Source organism: Equus przewalskii, chromosome 8 (assembly GCF_037783145.1).
Source record: "Equus przewalskii isolate Varuska chromosome 8, EquPr2, whole genome shotgun sequence".
Lineage (NCBI taxonomy): Eukaryota > Metazoa > Chordata > Mammalia > Perissodactyla > Equidae > Equus > Equus przewalskii.
This window is the reverse complement of record NC_091838.1, coordinates 1,473,225-1,489,340: the sequence shown is the minus strand read 5'-3', so window position 1 is coordinate 1,489,340 and position 16,116 is coordinate 1,473,225.

The window sequence follows — 16,116 nt, the reverse complement described above, 5'->3', positions numbered from 1 at the left end:
TTTCTCCTAAGGTCTCTCTCCTTGGCTGCCTCCTCACTGTGTCCCCGTGTGGCCTTTCTTGGGGTGAGCTCATCCCCCCGTGTCTCCCTCTTGTTATAAGGACTCCAGTCATATGGGATTGGGCCCACCCTGATGGGCTCATTTTAACCTAATCACTTCCTTGAAAGACCCCATCTCCAAGTACAGATGCATTGTGAGGTATTGGGGTTAGGACCTCAACATAGTTGTTTTGAAGCACATGATTCAGCCCGTCATACCTATAACTATACAAATGTTTGGAGAACAAACGTAAATGGTTCAAACTATTCTTTAAAGAAATGATACATTTTGGGAGGTTCAAAGCAATACCTAAATGTTTGTTGCTTAGAGAGACGCAATTAAAACAAATAATATATTCAATTTTTGTTTGTGTTTTTTTAAATTTGGTTTGAAATAAACATCATGAAAGTTTATAGCACTGAAAGATCCTATTAACATCAGTAAAAAAAAAAGAGTAGAATGCAAAACTTATGCTAAATTGAACCAAGAATCTTTGGATAATTTTATTAGCCAGAATCCCACAGGAAAAGACAGCAAACTCAATAGAGCACAACTGAAGAACGTTAATGACGAAATTACTTACAAAAGGAAGGGTGGGCAGGGATCAGGACGAAACAACAAAGCTGGTAAAGCCCCGCACACAAGCAAAAAGGGAAATTGCCATCATCTCTAGTCCTAGAGGAGAGCAAATGGTCTCACCAAACCCTTTAGAAGCCACAAATAAAGTCAGCTGTTGCCGGAGCCTGGGCTGGGCAGGGAGAGAGCGGGAGGAGTGAATACTGGTCTGCACTCTCCTTCTGCCTCCCATCTCTTGCAGTTGCCTTCCACTGGCTGAAACAAGCACAAGCCAGAGGCAAGGGAGTGGAGAAGACAGTGTACAGGCTCTCCTTTCTGGAACCCAGAAGAAGGCAGAAAAGGGAGAAGGAATCGAGACAGGGGAAAGGGAATTGGGAGGTAGCGAAGAATCAGTAATGACCACTTCTTTATGCCGATTGGCATCCATTCCTGCCCTTTGTGTGTGTGTGTGTGTGTGTGTGAACTCCTGTCTCAACTTAGGGAAAATGCAGGTGCCATCAGGTAATGTATTATTGCACGGTGATTTCTGTCTCCAAATTAGGGAAAACACAAAGTGCCATCAAATGTTTTGTGGCAGCGTGATTTCAATTCAGCCACAGACCTGCCTAGAATAGAAACTGTAATGGTAGCTACCGCAGTACATTCCAATTACGTACACGATTAAACAGCTTGAAACATAGCTGCTCAGTCCCCAATCCATAGACGATCATGAAGCCTAAACTGATACCTCAGTAGCTTCCTTCTATCATGTATTCATGTTCTCGCTACCCTCTTCCAGCACCTCAGCTGCTTGGTTTTGACTTTTTTTAATTTGGTGGAAGCACAAAATCTTCATTTCCGTAATTCTTTTGACTCAAAATCAGGTTTACATACTTTTGTAAAAACTGATGGAATAAATAATAGTTAACATTTACTGAGCTCTTCATATGAGCCATCACAGTGACAAGAGCTTAATCTCTTTCTAAATCTTTCAGATAATCCCAACATCTCTCATTTTACAAATGAAGAAACAGGTTCAGCAAACTTTAATAATGTGCCCAAAGGTCCTCATCAAGTAAGTAGCAAATAATCTAGCTCCAAGGCTTGTCGTGTTTCTCACAACTCACGTGGCTTTTGGACTGTCTTGTACCAAAAAAATTGTTTCTTCCATTATTTTAACAAAGAAAAGAAAGCACAAACAACACACAAACTACAAGATAATGTTAATACTACATAAATTCTTAAACTTTGAAAATAAAAATTGAATATTTGTTTCTTTCTGTATATTCTCTTGCGAGTTTTGCTCACTAATAAAGATATTTGGCCATACATCTATCTGTCTACAAATGTCTTATCTCAAAAACAAATTCTGACAAATAAGGATTTCTCTTTAAGATTGGAATTTGTTGATATTTAATAGCAGACATAGACAGGAATTCATGAGTGAGTATTGGTTTAAAATCCTTCACTTTAAGATCCTCTGATGAATCATCATTGGGTTTGTTAAAACAACTGGTGTTAAGATAAGATGATAATGCTGTCAGAGTTATGATATCTGTGACTCATATTACATTTTATCACGAGATAAAAACAAACAAATCCTTCTTAGATGCAGTCCTCTTATTCTTGGAAAATATTTGAATAAGCATATAAAATTGACTGCATTAGTGTCTTAGATTGGGTTTCTCAGGAATCCAGCTCTGAGCTGAAAACTAGCCTGCATGAAGTGTACTAGTCCTCTCAGGATTAAAACCTGAGAGAGAAAAGGAAGGAAGGAAGAAACTGGCCTCTGCTGACCACATGGGGAGCTCTGAAACTGGGATGGCTCTTCAGAATTGTCCCGGTCTGATGTGAGGGGGCTGGGTTTTTATACCCCAGGGACCACCAGTAGTTGAGACTAGTCTAGAAGGGGGTATGTCCCTGGATAAGGAAGCTTTTTTCAGCTGAGACAATTCTCAAGCAGGACTGAATACTAAGAGTTGGGAACACAAATCCTTCAATCCTGAAGGAGGGATCTGAGCGGCATGGCAAAGTGGTCACCAGAGTCCACTTAGATTCACCTGCTTCATATTATATCTGGGAGCAGCATCATACAGTGGTCATAGATTTGGGGTGTATACTACATCCTGGAGGATGGTGCCCCCCTGCTTCAACATATCTCTAAGATGGAGCCTCAGCTGGTCCTTCAGCAGACCATCCCACTCTTCTATCAGGCTGTCAGCATTTATGAAGAGCAGTGGGGTATAAGGGGTTTCATGGTATTTTGCCCACCACTGGATTTCTTTGCTGTTAAGTAGGTCTTTTGCTTCAAGGTCATTTTTTACATAGGATGCCATGTCAGTGAATCAAAAACTCTGCAAGGTCTTGGATAGTGGTGCTATTAGCAACTCTGTGACCAGAGGGCAAACCTGTGCTGAGAAGTATCAGTTCCCAACAAAATGAACCACTGGCCATCTAGGAGGAAAGGTGTCCGAGATAGTCAACTGGCCACCAAGAGGCTTGTTGGTCTCCTGGAGGGATAAGATCATATTGGGGATTCTGCATTGGTCTTTGATGTCGACAAGTAGCATATTAAGCAGCAGTAGGAGCTAGCTTAGTCTATGTTGCTGGTCCCATGCCTACTGTCCATTCCTATCACTGTGACTATGCCATTTATGAGTATATTGTGCCAATACTGGGGTGACTTGTGAGAAAGACTGGGTGATGTCAACTGGTTTGTTCACTCCAACCTTGACACTCACTAAAAATAATTATGGTTACCTGGCTTATAATGTTTGAGACCCACCAGCTGGCCTGTAGTTTGGGGACCCTATCATCCCTATTGCTATTAGTAAGCCCTTGTCTGTAACAGAATCACCTAGAACAAGTCCTGGCCGAAAGGAAGCCAATGCCTAGTTTCTTCAGTAATGTCAGTGCCCCTTTCACTTTATCGCTTCCATAAAAGCAATGTGTTCTGAGTTCTTTCATGAAACACAGTCATCTGGTGGGTTTTCTAGTCTTCCCTAATATAAATACTCTAGCATGCTCACTTTTCTAAGCGTTTTGTTCTTCTTTCCTTGTCTTTCCCAGCAGTTCTGGTGTTTTTACTTCACATTGCATGGGCAACCACTTTTTGCAAGTTTCTAAGAACCATTCTAGCTATGTTTCAGCACCATCTCCCAGGTTTCTATAGGGTGTTAAATCCTGCATGCCAAGAGAGCATTCCCCTACTAATAAACTCTCTCTTAACTCTCCACCACTCTTCATACATGTTCTCACCATATCCCAAATAATGAAGGAAGATTCAAATGGGACTCAGAATACAGTAGGATTAGGGGAATATAAAAATCAAAATATGTAAATAAATCATAAACTTTTAATCATAAACTATCAGTCTAATTTGGGCACAGGGAAATCATTTCTAACCATGACCCCAAAAGTCTAAACCAAAACAAAAAAGATCAAAAGATTTTGATTAATATTCTTTCAAACTACCATGCAGTCATAAACAAAATAAAAATACAACAAATAAACTGGGGGGAAAAAACTATGAACTATATAACAGACAAAGTGTCAATATTTTTAGGTATTAAGAGCTATTTTAAGTCAATAATATAAAGCCAAATATTCCAATGAAAATATAGAAGAAAGAAATAAACAGATATTGAAAGAAAAAAAACAAAAGACTTAGTAACAAAGAAACAGTTCCAATCATGATATCAACTCTAACCATTTGTGTTAGCTTAGACAAAATATATTAACTTTCTATGCCTCAATTTACTAATCTATGAAATTAGGATTACAATTAATAGCTAACATGCAAAGTTTTTCTCAAGATTATATGAGATAAACATGTAAAGTACTTATCACAAAAAGTGTTCAATTAGTGTTGAGTATAATTTATCATAATTTTGCAACTTTTACCCTGAAAATAAACACATTTTAAAAATACTGATTGCTTATAAAGATGTATGGAAATGTGCACTTATGTTTTGCTTGTGGTTATATAAACTGAAATTAATATCCAAACGTTAAATTTGAAATTACACATCAGATAATACTTCATCAGAAGAAAACATCAGAACAGTAGTTCAGGTACTACTGTCCATAAGACTAAGTTGAAACAACTAAGTCCAAGGAGGGTATTGACTATTAAGTTGAAACAACTAAGTCCAAGGAGGGTATTGGCTAAAAAAAAATCATGGTTAATTCATTCAATAAGATACTTTTCAGCTATTAAAATGCTATTGTAGACTATTATATAAAATTTTAACATACTCACGTTCCTATTTGACAACGCAGATCAAAAATAGTGTATAGAGATATATATTAGCACATATATCATATAGAGAAAATCTGAAAGATGTATATTTAAATTTTGACAGTGTTTTTCTCAAGGTGATGGTATTACGGGCTAATTTTATTTATTTTCTTTGAAATATATGTTGAAAATACCTTTCCAAGCAGTAATTTTTAATGATCAGCAAAGCAGGATAAGCATTTAGGAATCAGGGCAATTCAGGTCAGCCTGAGCCTGCTTCTGCATTTTCCAGCAGCATCATAAAGTTGTAGGAATGATTGTCTAACAGGGCTGCGTATGGCAAGACATTGAGAATGTCAAATGTTACAGGTAGTAAAAATAAATATGCATATTTTAGCCCATTAAAATTTATTGGCCATTTTGGAAGAGCAGTTTCCATGTCATAGTAGAAGATTCCAGATTGCAGAGAATAAACAACAGGATCCAAGAAGAAGAAGGAGAAAAATTACACGTAACATACTCATTCAACAAACTGGACTATGAAGAAAAGAAAAAATGGGATAACTCCTAAGAGAAATTGGAATAAAGGGAGAGTTGTTTTCATTTTTTTGCTTTTTGCTTTTTCACTTTCAGTATATAAAGAAGTTGAACGCATCTGGAGAAGGAATCAGTGGAGAGAAAAGTTGAAGAAATCGGTGGGTGTAGAGGGAGTGGTGATGCATGACCCAGAGGAGAAGGAAATGGGTGAGATCTGGACCAAAGCTTCTGAAGCCCCATCCTATATGGGAACTCCTTGGGAATCTTGTTAAAATGTATCCAGTAAGTCTTGCCTGAGGTTCTGTATTTCTAACAAGCTCCCAAGTGATGCTGATGATGCTGTTCTACAGACCATGGATTAGGGACAATCTAGACGACTGGTTCTCAAATCTGTGGGACATGGGAATCACCTGGGGAACTTTAAAAATTATCTAGTTTCCTCCCACAGAGACTCTGATTTCATTACTTTGGCTTTTTACTTTGGCAATTGGCTTTTTTAAATCGGCCCAAGTGATCATAATGTAAAGAAGACTTTGAGAACCATTGATCAACGCCACGAATAATGAGAAAGGAAACACAGCTTCCTCTGCAAGAAGAAAAAGATAATGCCTAGTCCAGAGACAAATATCAGTGAGTAGATGGTGAGGGCGCATGTATTTTTATTAAAGTAATGAGCATATACAATTTTTTTAAAAGTCCCATGCCCTCCATAATAAGACACAGCAGTGCAGGTCCTGACATACAACCCTCACCACCAATTCTCTCTCCTCATGGGCATATATTTTCAAGTCTTTTAGATTTTTCTTCTGATCACTATCATTATATGTCTAAGTTTCCACCTTACTATTTATTGATTTTTTTTCACTTTTCTATATTTTCCATATTATTTGCTTGGTAGTTTTTCTCAAGTATCTGGTGATCACTGGCTATTCATTCATATTCATGCAGAAGCATTACAACACTGATTAGAAGCTTGTCATGTGCAAATATGAGTGGTAAAATGGTGGACTTCACCAGCAGGGCAACAGGGCAAAAACTCAATCTTTTTCTTGGGAGAGAGACTCTTAATACTTAATATTTATATTTAATACTCTTAAATATAGAGAGACATCTATAAATACTGTATCTTGGATGTTAATTTTCCCAGAAAGCTGTTTAAGCCTGGTTGTCAGCATTCTGGGAACCAGCTGGGTGGAGAAGGCAAGAGGTGGACAAGAGGGAGTGGTGGGTGTGTGAGAGGAAGAGAATTCTTCCCATTTCATCATGGCCGTCACGTTCCAGTGAGCCTGATGATCCAGGGTCCAGTCTCCTGATTCTACCTTGCCAGAATGTACATGTCCACTTCTGCCAGAGTAAAGGGGGTGAGGAGTGCATCCTGATTCTGCAGAGGAAGCAAGATCTCTAAGGACCTCTCTACTCCTTACAGGCTGTCATGTATACTTCTATTCTCAGACACACTCAAATCTCTTCCAGTTGATTCTACTCTGGATCCTTCCAGGTTTCTGCTGTGTGAATGGCCTTGCTTCTGTGCTTCTGGTTCCTCCTCTTTCTGCCATAAGTAGTCACTTAGCTTTCGACAATGTGCTAAGTCAGTTAACGGATCTGACACCTACTTTCTGCCTTACGATTCTTTGATGCCATATTTCATCCATTGTCGCCTCTTCTAATTCTTTTATTTTCGTGGTGTTTATGTCTTTTTTATACCTCTATTCAAATATTAGAAAGGTGACTGGAGGAAGCAGAGGTAAATGCTTTATTTTAATCAGAAGTCTTCTGGACATTTGAAGTGAAGAAATAAACTAACATTTATTGGACGAGGGACAGAAAAAAGGTGGAGGATTAACATAGCTGCTCTAAAGAATTTCAGAAGAATTACGTCAGCAATCTACAAAGGATAAAAAAAAAAAAAAAACCACTGGATGATAAGTTAAGGCTCCCATATACGACTATGCAATTTTCCTTGGACTCTCTCAAGAGTAGTAAGTTTGTAGGAGGAAGCACTCTCTTTAGTGGAAGGAGCAGAAGTTTCGGAATGAAACATTCCTGGTTTTGGATTTCTGACTCATTTGCAGTTTTGGGGCAAAAAGAAAATTATTTAAAAATTATTTAATCTCATCCCTAGAATTAAATAAAGAAAATATAGTCTATGCCTTACAGAGTAATAGTGCAGATTAGAAAAAAATCCTTTCTACAGTGTCTGGCACATAATGAATTTTCAATAAATATGTTGATAAAGAGGAAATTGTATAATTTAATAGTATTTTGGACTGTCCATCATTAGGAGAGTTCTAATCAGGGGGTGCAAAGGGCGCAAAGGTGTTGTAGGCATTAAAAACATAGAACAGCTGAAGCATCGTGGGCTTCTGCGTCTGGAGAATGGAATGAAGTCACACAAGAGTAGAAGAAAGGAAAGTAGAGAGCCAAGCTCTAGTTGAGATTGAGAATTGATGTGGTGTGAATATGGGAATGAGACAATCAGAGAGATGGGCGCTGTGGTCAGGGTTTAGTGTCTTGGAGTCCAAAATTGTATAGTTTCGGTTCTGAGATCTATCAAGAACCAGTATATGATGTTTGGAGAAGTTTACAAAAATGTGATGATGGTGACTTTGAAGTACCACAGAAAAGTAATTTGAGGGTCAATGTACTTGATAGCTAGCATCTGTGTAGACACTGAGATCTTCCATCTTGGTGACTGGACTTAGGGATGGAGCAAATCTAAAGTATGTATACAGAAAGAAGAGCATTTATGGTCCCGATGAACCCTCTGTAGCTTGTAACTTAATTGGTTGCATTGACCTATATTGTGCTTGGGGTGCTTTTACATTTCTCAGAGACTGTCTAAATTCAGTGTCCACAGAAGTAACCAGGGAACCAAGCTCTTAATCGATTTCGATTATCTGCCTCAGTTCCAGAGATTCGGTATGTTTAATACAAATGACAATAACTGCGTAACTGACCAGGTACTACATGTGCCAGAAGTTGAGGAACACTTTCATTGGGTGTGACCCAGGTGAAGATCTAGCCATGGATTCTCACTTCTGTAATAAAAGGAAACACAATTCATACACCTCAGATGGGTCTGGATGTGATCAATCTCAGGCTCAACTAGTATGTGGCTGAAAGGAATGTCGCACCTCTGGAGATAACAGATCTGGTAATATTTATGAATTTGGATTCTATCATCTTCTATGTTTACAGCTATAAGGATTGAATACAAGTATTATTTTTTTCCAAAACACTCTAGTTTTAATTCTACCATAAATTTTACATGATACGACCTATGGAGAAAAATGGAATATATTAAGGCATTTATTTATTTATTTATTTATTTTTAAAGATTGGCACCTGAGCTAACAACTGTTGCCAATCTTTTTTTTTTTTTCTGCTTTATCTCCCCAACCACCTCCCCCCACCCCCATACACAGTTGCATATCTTAGTTGCAGGTCCTTCTAGTTGTGGGATGTGAGACCCTGCCTCAACATGGCCTGACGAACAGTGCCATGTCCGTGCCCGGGATCTGAACCCTGGGCCGCCGCAGCGAAGTGCGTGAACTTAACCACTCGGCCACGGAGCTGGCCCCAAGCATTTAAAGAACAAATATTTCTCAATTAGGAAAGACAAGTGACTATGTCACATTTCATACAACAGCCTACTTATGCTTCATTATAATCCTCTTATTTCCTTCCTCAGAGGAGGAATTTTTAAATGATTAAGTGATTTACCTTTGATTATTCTGGTTTTATATGTGCATATATAACAGAGCCCTGGGTGCAAATGCTGGCCCGTCTGACTCTAAATAAAGACCATGCCTTTTAACAGCCTGCTCCATATAAAAATGGACTCTCCTGAATTATTTAGCTTTGGAAGCCGAACTTCTTTTATTTTGTTTTGGGTTGTGGTCCAGAATTAGTGTAACTGCAATCATTTCAATCCTCCACTATCACATTTGTATGTTGTATGTTTTGCAGAACTCATACATAAAACCTGTCTACATTACAGAAGGATTTGATATCATTGGACTGTTTGGTGGTTTAATTATTTTAGGCGTTAATATAAATCCCATAGTTGTGAGTTAAAGACTTTGCCTTCAGTAACTGAATTGCTCTAATATGAAGCTGACGTATTATTTGCACAGTTTTCACACTCACCTTCAGTTCATACAGTCAGCACAATTGAGAACTATAGGAACCCTCAGTGATGTATAACGTGCTGTGAATTGCGTTTGCTGCCTAGGCAGGAATCTGCATGCTCCATCAAAGGTTCAGAAGTGAATTATTGGTCCAGCATAAGTCTATGCTAGTAATCAGGGTTTTATTTGCAGGTAAACTGCTGGCTATTTATTAGCATGACATATTCTGAAAAGAAAAATAGCCAGAGTTATTTCAGGAGATTAAGTAATAGTAATTCTCTGACTACTTGGAAATCCAATAAAAAGTTTCTGATGGGTTTCCAGATAAGGTGCAACAGCTTTAAGTTCAGAAACAAAATAATCAATTCTTTAGAATGTTCTGTAAAGAAAGAAAAGTGATCAGTATTATTTTTCCTTTGGAAAGGATAAAGTGAGTTTTAGAGAGCTGAACTGGGAATTTTGTGAGCTTCATTTTGTGGAAGAGAGATATTTATGTGATAAAAGAAGAAAGAGATGAGGCAATTTCTAGCTAATTCTAATTGGTGGTTTTGAAATTCTGTTGGCAGTTTTTCTCTGAATATCTGCCTGTAGTTTGTATTCATTTCCTGATTCTACCAATATGACATCAAGTGTGAAACAAACGTTCAGCTAAAAAGGGAAAAGTTCTGACAAACGCGTATATTTAGCTTTATGTACACAATATATCTAAGTATTTAACAAAATTTTTTTTTACATAACTCACCTAGGGAATATATAACTTCCAAATATCGTAACATATAGTTGTATTTGGAGACAGATGTGAAAATAAAGGAGTTTTTTGTTTGTTTTAAGATGGGAGATAGTGCAATACGCAATGATGGAAATGCTTCTGTAGGGAAGCTCACTAAAATTTCAACTTCAATTTTAAAAGTATCATTAACAAGTAAATTCTTTTAAAATAATGAGATACCACTACACACCTATTAGAATGGCCAAAATCGAGAATAGTGAAACATCAAATGCTGGCAAGGATGTGGAGCAACAGGAACTCTCATACATTGCTGGTGAAAATGCAAAAATGGACTCTCCACTTTGCAAGACAGTTGGACAGGTTCTCCCAAAACTAAGCAGACTCTTACCATATGATCCAGCAATTGTGCTCCTTGGTATTTACCCAAAGGAGGTGAAAACCTATGTCCACACAAAATCTGCATACAGGTGTTTATAAAAGCTTTATTCATAACGGCCAAAACTTGGAAGCAAACAAGATGTCCTTCGGTAGTTAAATGGATAAAGAAACTGTAGTACACCCAGACAATGGAATATTATTGAATGCTAAAAAGTGATAAGCTATCAAACCATGAAAAGACGTGGAGGAAACTTAAATGCATATTACTAAATGAAAGAAGCCAATCTGAAAGGCTGCATGCTGTTATGATTCCAACTATAAGACATTCTAGGAAAGATAAAACCAAGGAGACAGTAAAGAATGAGCGGCTGCCAGGTGCCAAAGCAGGAGAGCTGAACAGGTGGAGCACAGAGGATTTTTAGGGCAGTGAAACTACTCTGTATGATATAATGATGTGTACATGTGACTATACATTTGTCTGAACCCTTAGAATGTACAACACCAAGATGAACCCTAAGGTAAACTGTGGACTTCAGGTGATTTTAATGTGCTAATATTGGTTCATCCTTGGTAAAACATACCATTCTGATGAGTGATGCTGATAATGGGGGAGGCTATGCATGTGTAGGGGCAGGGAGTATACAGGAAATCTCTTTACCTCCCTCTCAATTTTGTTGTAAACCTAAAACTGCTGGAAAAAACTAAAGTCTAAATAAATAAATAAATTTTCAAAAAGTAAGTTCTTTTAATCCCTACATTGCAACTTATCAGAATATATTATTGAATCTACTAAAATATGAGAGGAATTTCAACAGAATTAATCGACAACACAGAAAATGGTGTTGACCATAATTATTTCAATCTTTGCTCATTTTTCCAATACTTTAAGATAGATGTTTTTGGTTATAAAAATAGTCTTTGCAAGTGAGTTCTTCCATATTTCATGTCACATTAATAATATGGATGCTAAATATATGCACTAGGAATGTGAGATCCAATGAGGTATTTGTGGCAGATAGTCAGGCAGAAACAGAGTCGATATACTGAGAATATCTACAAACCTGTCTCAGACATGTGGCTCAAACGCACTAAACCTCTTGCCCCAGGCAGTCCATGAAGCCGATTTCTACTGAGAATGACTAAAATTTCTCACTAAGTAGATGCCAGAGAAATAATTTCATAAAATCTTTTCAGCATATCCATATTCAAAACACCTGCAGGGCATTTCATTAATGAAAACTAGAGACTTTGAGGTATTACTCAAACAAATCACAACATTCCCAATTGGCCTTTGGTTGATCTCATTGGCTTGGGGAAAATTGCTTAAACCATCCCTGTTTTACAGGGAATTCATCTGTTGATTATCCGAATGAAGGAATCATCCTTATTATTTTCAAGGATATTACACTGCACATTTATCTCTTGCAAGATGATATATTATATGTGTGCATATCCCAACATGAATTTAAATGATTAGCTTATTAGAAAAACATTCTGCAGATGGAGATGGGGAGACTTTCAATCTCCTTTCAAAATGTAAAGAAATTTGATCCTGTAATCTCTATTATGTTTCATCTGAGTAAATACAGTTCAGAACAACAAGCTCTGAGAATCAGATAAAGCTAGATAGAATGTGTAAGGTGCACATTAGCAAATTTAATGACCTAGAAGAAGTCAACCCAGTGAAGTTTCACTCTCCTATTCTCGGTTCAATAATTAATTAGGTCCCATAGCATAAACTTAATACCTTCCACAGCATACATTATATATTTCCTTTTCTAGAGAAAATATATTTTTTTACAAAAGAAAACACCAGAACTCTTTGAATTAAAGATGATAAATACATCTTTAATTATATGCATATCAAAAAAAGTTCAAAAATTTCATTAAAGTAACAAGAAAAGGAAAAAGTCCATTTTTCTTAATGACCATAGGAATGAAAGGACCACAGTTGTAACCTCATCTTCTGATGGAAAGTTGTGTATTACATGACACATTGACATATGAAATGCAGACGGTCCACATAACAAAGTATTAGGAGACATTCAATTATTTTTCAATAAATTTCGAATTTGTAAATTCAGACCATTATTTCTTCCCCATCTGTAGACTTTTATGACTACAGCTGAATCAGAGAATGTTTCAGCTGAATGGTGGCCAAAGTAAGGCTTTTAAGAAACACATTTTACACTGGGAAATTTCTTGGAATTATTATAGGACATATGTACTAGTTTGGTGTTTATATTCATAAGTGTTATTGCTCCTTTTATTCACAGACATTCTTGACTCCTCACACTCCTGGGTCAAGTCTGCATACTTGATGGAATGTGTAGATGAAGGACGTCTGGGTATGTGGTAAGAAGGGACGAGGTGGGTTTATAAGGGGTCCTCCCCTCCCCCTAAGCTGGATGATGGTTTTACTTCCAATGAAAGAGCTGTCTAGGAAGTGGGCAAGTTTTCATGCATGTTCTCCACCAAGGGGGACTCACTCACACACTCCTCTTCCCTCTATCTTTCTGGTTAGCACCCCATAGGAGAAGAAAGTCATTATGCCTGCAGCTCCCAGGGATTCTGAACTGTTAACACCAGTCCATACTTCACTTTTAAGAATTTGTTACAATTTCATTTTTTTTCTTACCTACTTTTATAGATGCTCTTCAGAGGTGCTACTGCTCTTCAGAACTCAGTTCAGGTGAGATCTAATCTCTCTAATAGGTTCAAAAAATTATGTCTTTATAGATTATCTGGCCTTTTTCACTGTTAGGGTGTACTGCTGTTCTCGTGAAGTTTTCTATAACCTAAGCAGACACCACACTGGCACAACTTTAATAATTTTTGTTTGTAAACCAGATGTTGTCATGATATACTCTAAGGATTCTGGTTTCCTCTTGGATATTCTGGCAGACAGTTAACCTACTTCATGATCGCCTTGGGCTTATGATGAGCTATCAAACCATGAAAAGACGTGGAGGAAACTTAAATGCATATTACTAAATGAAAGAAACCAATCTGAAAGGCTGCACTGGGTTGAAACTTCACTGGGTTACGATTTCTTGAATATTGGGTGAAGCCCGCGGTATTTCCAAGCCCTCCTGACTTGGCAGGGCTTCCAGCTACAAACGCTGTCGCTGATGTGGGAGCAGCAAACTCAAAACTGATCTCAGTTCTACCCTTCAAGTTCCTGGTTTCTGCTGGGCTTCATGGAGCCGTTCACGTGTTTTTCAAGAGTCAGGCGAGGATTTACAGGGAGCTCATAGGAAGATTATGGGGCTTGTTCCACAGTTCCCTTTTTGTACTATTTCTTCCTCAATTTCTATGTGCTCTGGCAGCCCTGAGCTCTATCCTCTGACACTTCAAGCCAATGAGAATACAACTCTCTACCTGAGTTCAAGCCGCCTCAACTGTGTGCCCTGCAGAGGGTTCTCAGGGCAAAATCCTGATGAACAGGACTCTCACACAGTGAGATTTAAATCCTGTCCTTTAGGAGTAAATTCCCTCTGGTTCTTGCCTGGGTAGGAATTAGTTAGAATCTCTCCGGTAGCTGTTCTTATACTTTGTCCAGAGTTTATAATTGTTATCTACAGAAGGGGTAATGACGTAAGCAATTCTACTGTTAGTGTACTGAAGCCTCATCTTAGTGTCTTCATTTTTAAAGTGAACATTATAGAAATAATATCTAATTCATAAAGATACTATATAGATAATCAGACCATACAGGTGTATATAGGTCTTTAGAACAATATCTAGCACATAGTAAAAGCTCAGTACAGGTTAGTTGTTTTATTATAATAATTTCTAGTGTGAGCTCCTTCACTAAGATATCTTTTCAAAGGACCCAACTTTGAGGGACTGCTTTGTTTCTTGATTGCCCTCAACTCTTCCCACAACATGGAAAGATGCTCTTACAGAAATTTTTAGGTCATTCAAAAGGGAAAACATGTTTTACTTCAATTATCTGGACATTCATTGATGATTTAGCAAAAAATAATTGAAACCCTACTATGTGCTATAACTACGCTTGATTCTGACAAGACAGAGATAATCCAGAATATCTATACAATGTTCACCAATCTGGTTTTTTGTTTACATCAAACAGGAGCTAGATAATAACTTGATCATAAGTAAATGCAGTAAAATTATCAAACAAGGTATCTAGAATTTTTATTGAATCATGTTGCTGGAATCGATACAGAGAGTTATCAGTCACTATAAAATAAAAGTTGTAGCCATGCTCATCTAATCTAGTGATACCACCTTATTTTGTATACGTTAGCAAGGCACTGTAGTGATCATCTATACTACAGGTCCAATGACTCCCTCAATAATGCCATCTCATATAGCAAGATTTACTTTTTTGTACATATAGGAAGATATACCTTTTTACAATATTTATAACAGAGTATGACAAATCAAGGTCATAAAGCAAGAAAAAACACTCTCAAAAATTAGTCACTCAAAACCACTCACATAAAATATTACTGTTTGCCTTTTAAACTTTGAAAAATATTTTTACACGTATAGTAACATGGCATCAGAAAGATGTTCATTCTCTGTATTATGATTATCCAAAATCTGCACTGGGATTTCCTGAGAGAAATCGGCCTTTCATGAGAGAAATGGTTTAGAGTTGGCTAGTACACTATCAAATAAATATACAATACCAATATTTTCTCATTGTCCACATGTTTTTCAGGGGGAAATGCTGAGCTGTAAACTTATTACCATTAACAAGTAGCCCCAAAATGTGTTCACTGCAGAGGTAGAAATATATAAATTGCTTCTCTTATATTGGCCTACATATTCTCCAAAAAAATTAATTTTGTAAGTGAAAAAAATCAATGAGGGTTTTGGAATATTCTTTGAATGTTAATAAGAAGAAGTCTTTATCCTAGTGGGCACCTAGGGGAAAAACAACTATTGCCAGTTTGTTTTCAAATATCAATAAAACAATGCCACAATTCATGGCTTAGAACCTTGAAAACTGTTTGTAAGTTATTTCCATTCCCACTGCCATAACATTTTTATTCACAGAATCAGCCTAAACATAATTTGATTTCAGTTTCTAATCAACAGTTCATTAAACTTTGATTACATGATCCATTTTTTTAAGAGACGCATGACATGGTTGTAAACTGTAATATGACCTTTGTATGAGGAGACACATCACAGTAACATACCAAAGATAATCACGCTTGGAAGCAAAACGGCACATGGAACACGGTAACCTGATTGTTTGTTATTGTTTTCATTGGAGGTAGAGATATGACATGAAAACTGCGTGTGTCCTTTCATTTGATGATCACTTCTAATTTCAAAACCTGGGAGTTAAAGTGTAATTATCTTTTCTTCCTCTGAAAACACGCTTACCTCAATTTTCCCACAGGGGGTCAAAGCAACCATTAAGTGAAGCTAACAATGCCTCTGATTTAACTGAAAGGAGCTGAACTCGAGAATCAAGCTGTGGACACTCTTCCCAGGATGTAAATAATATGTCCCATTTCATGACC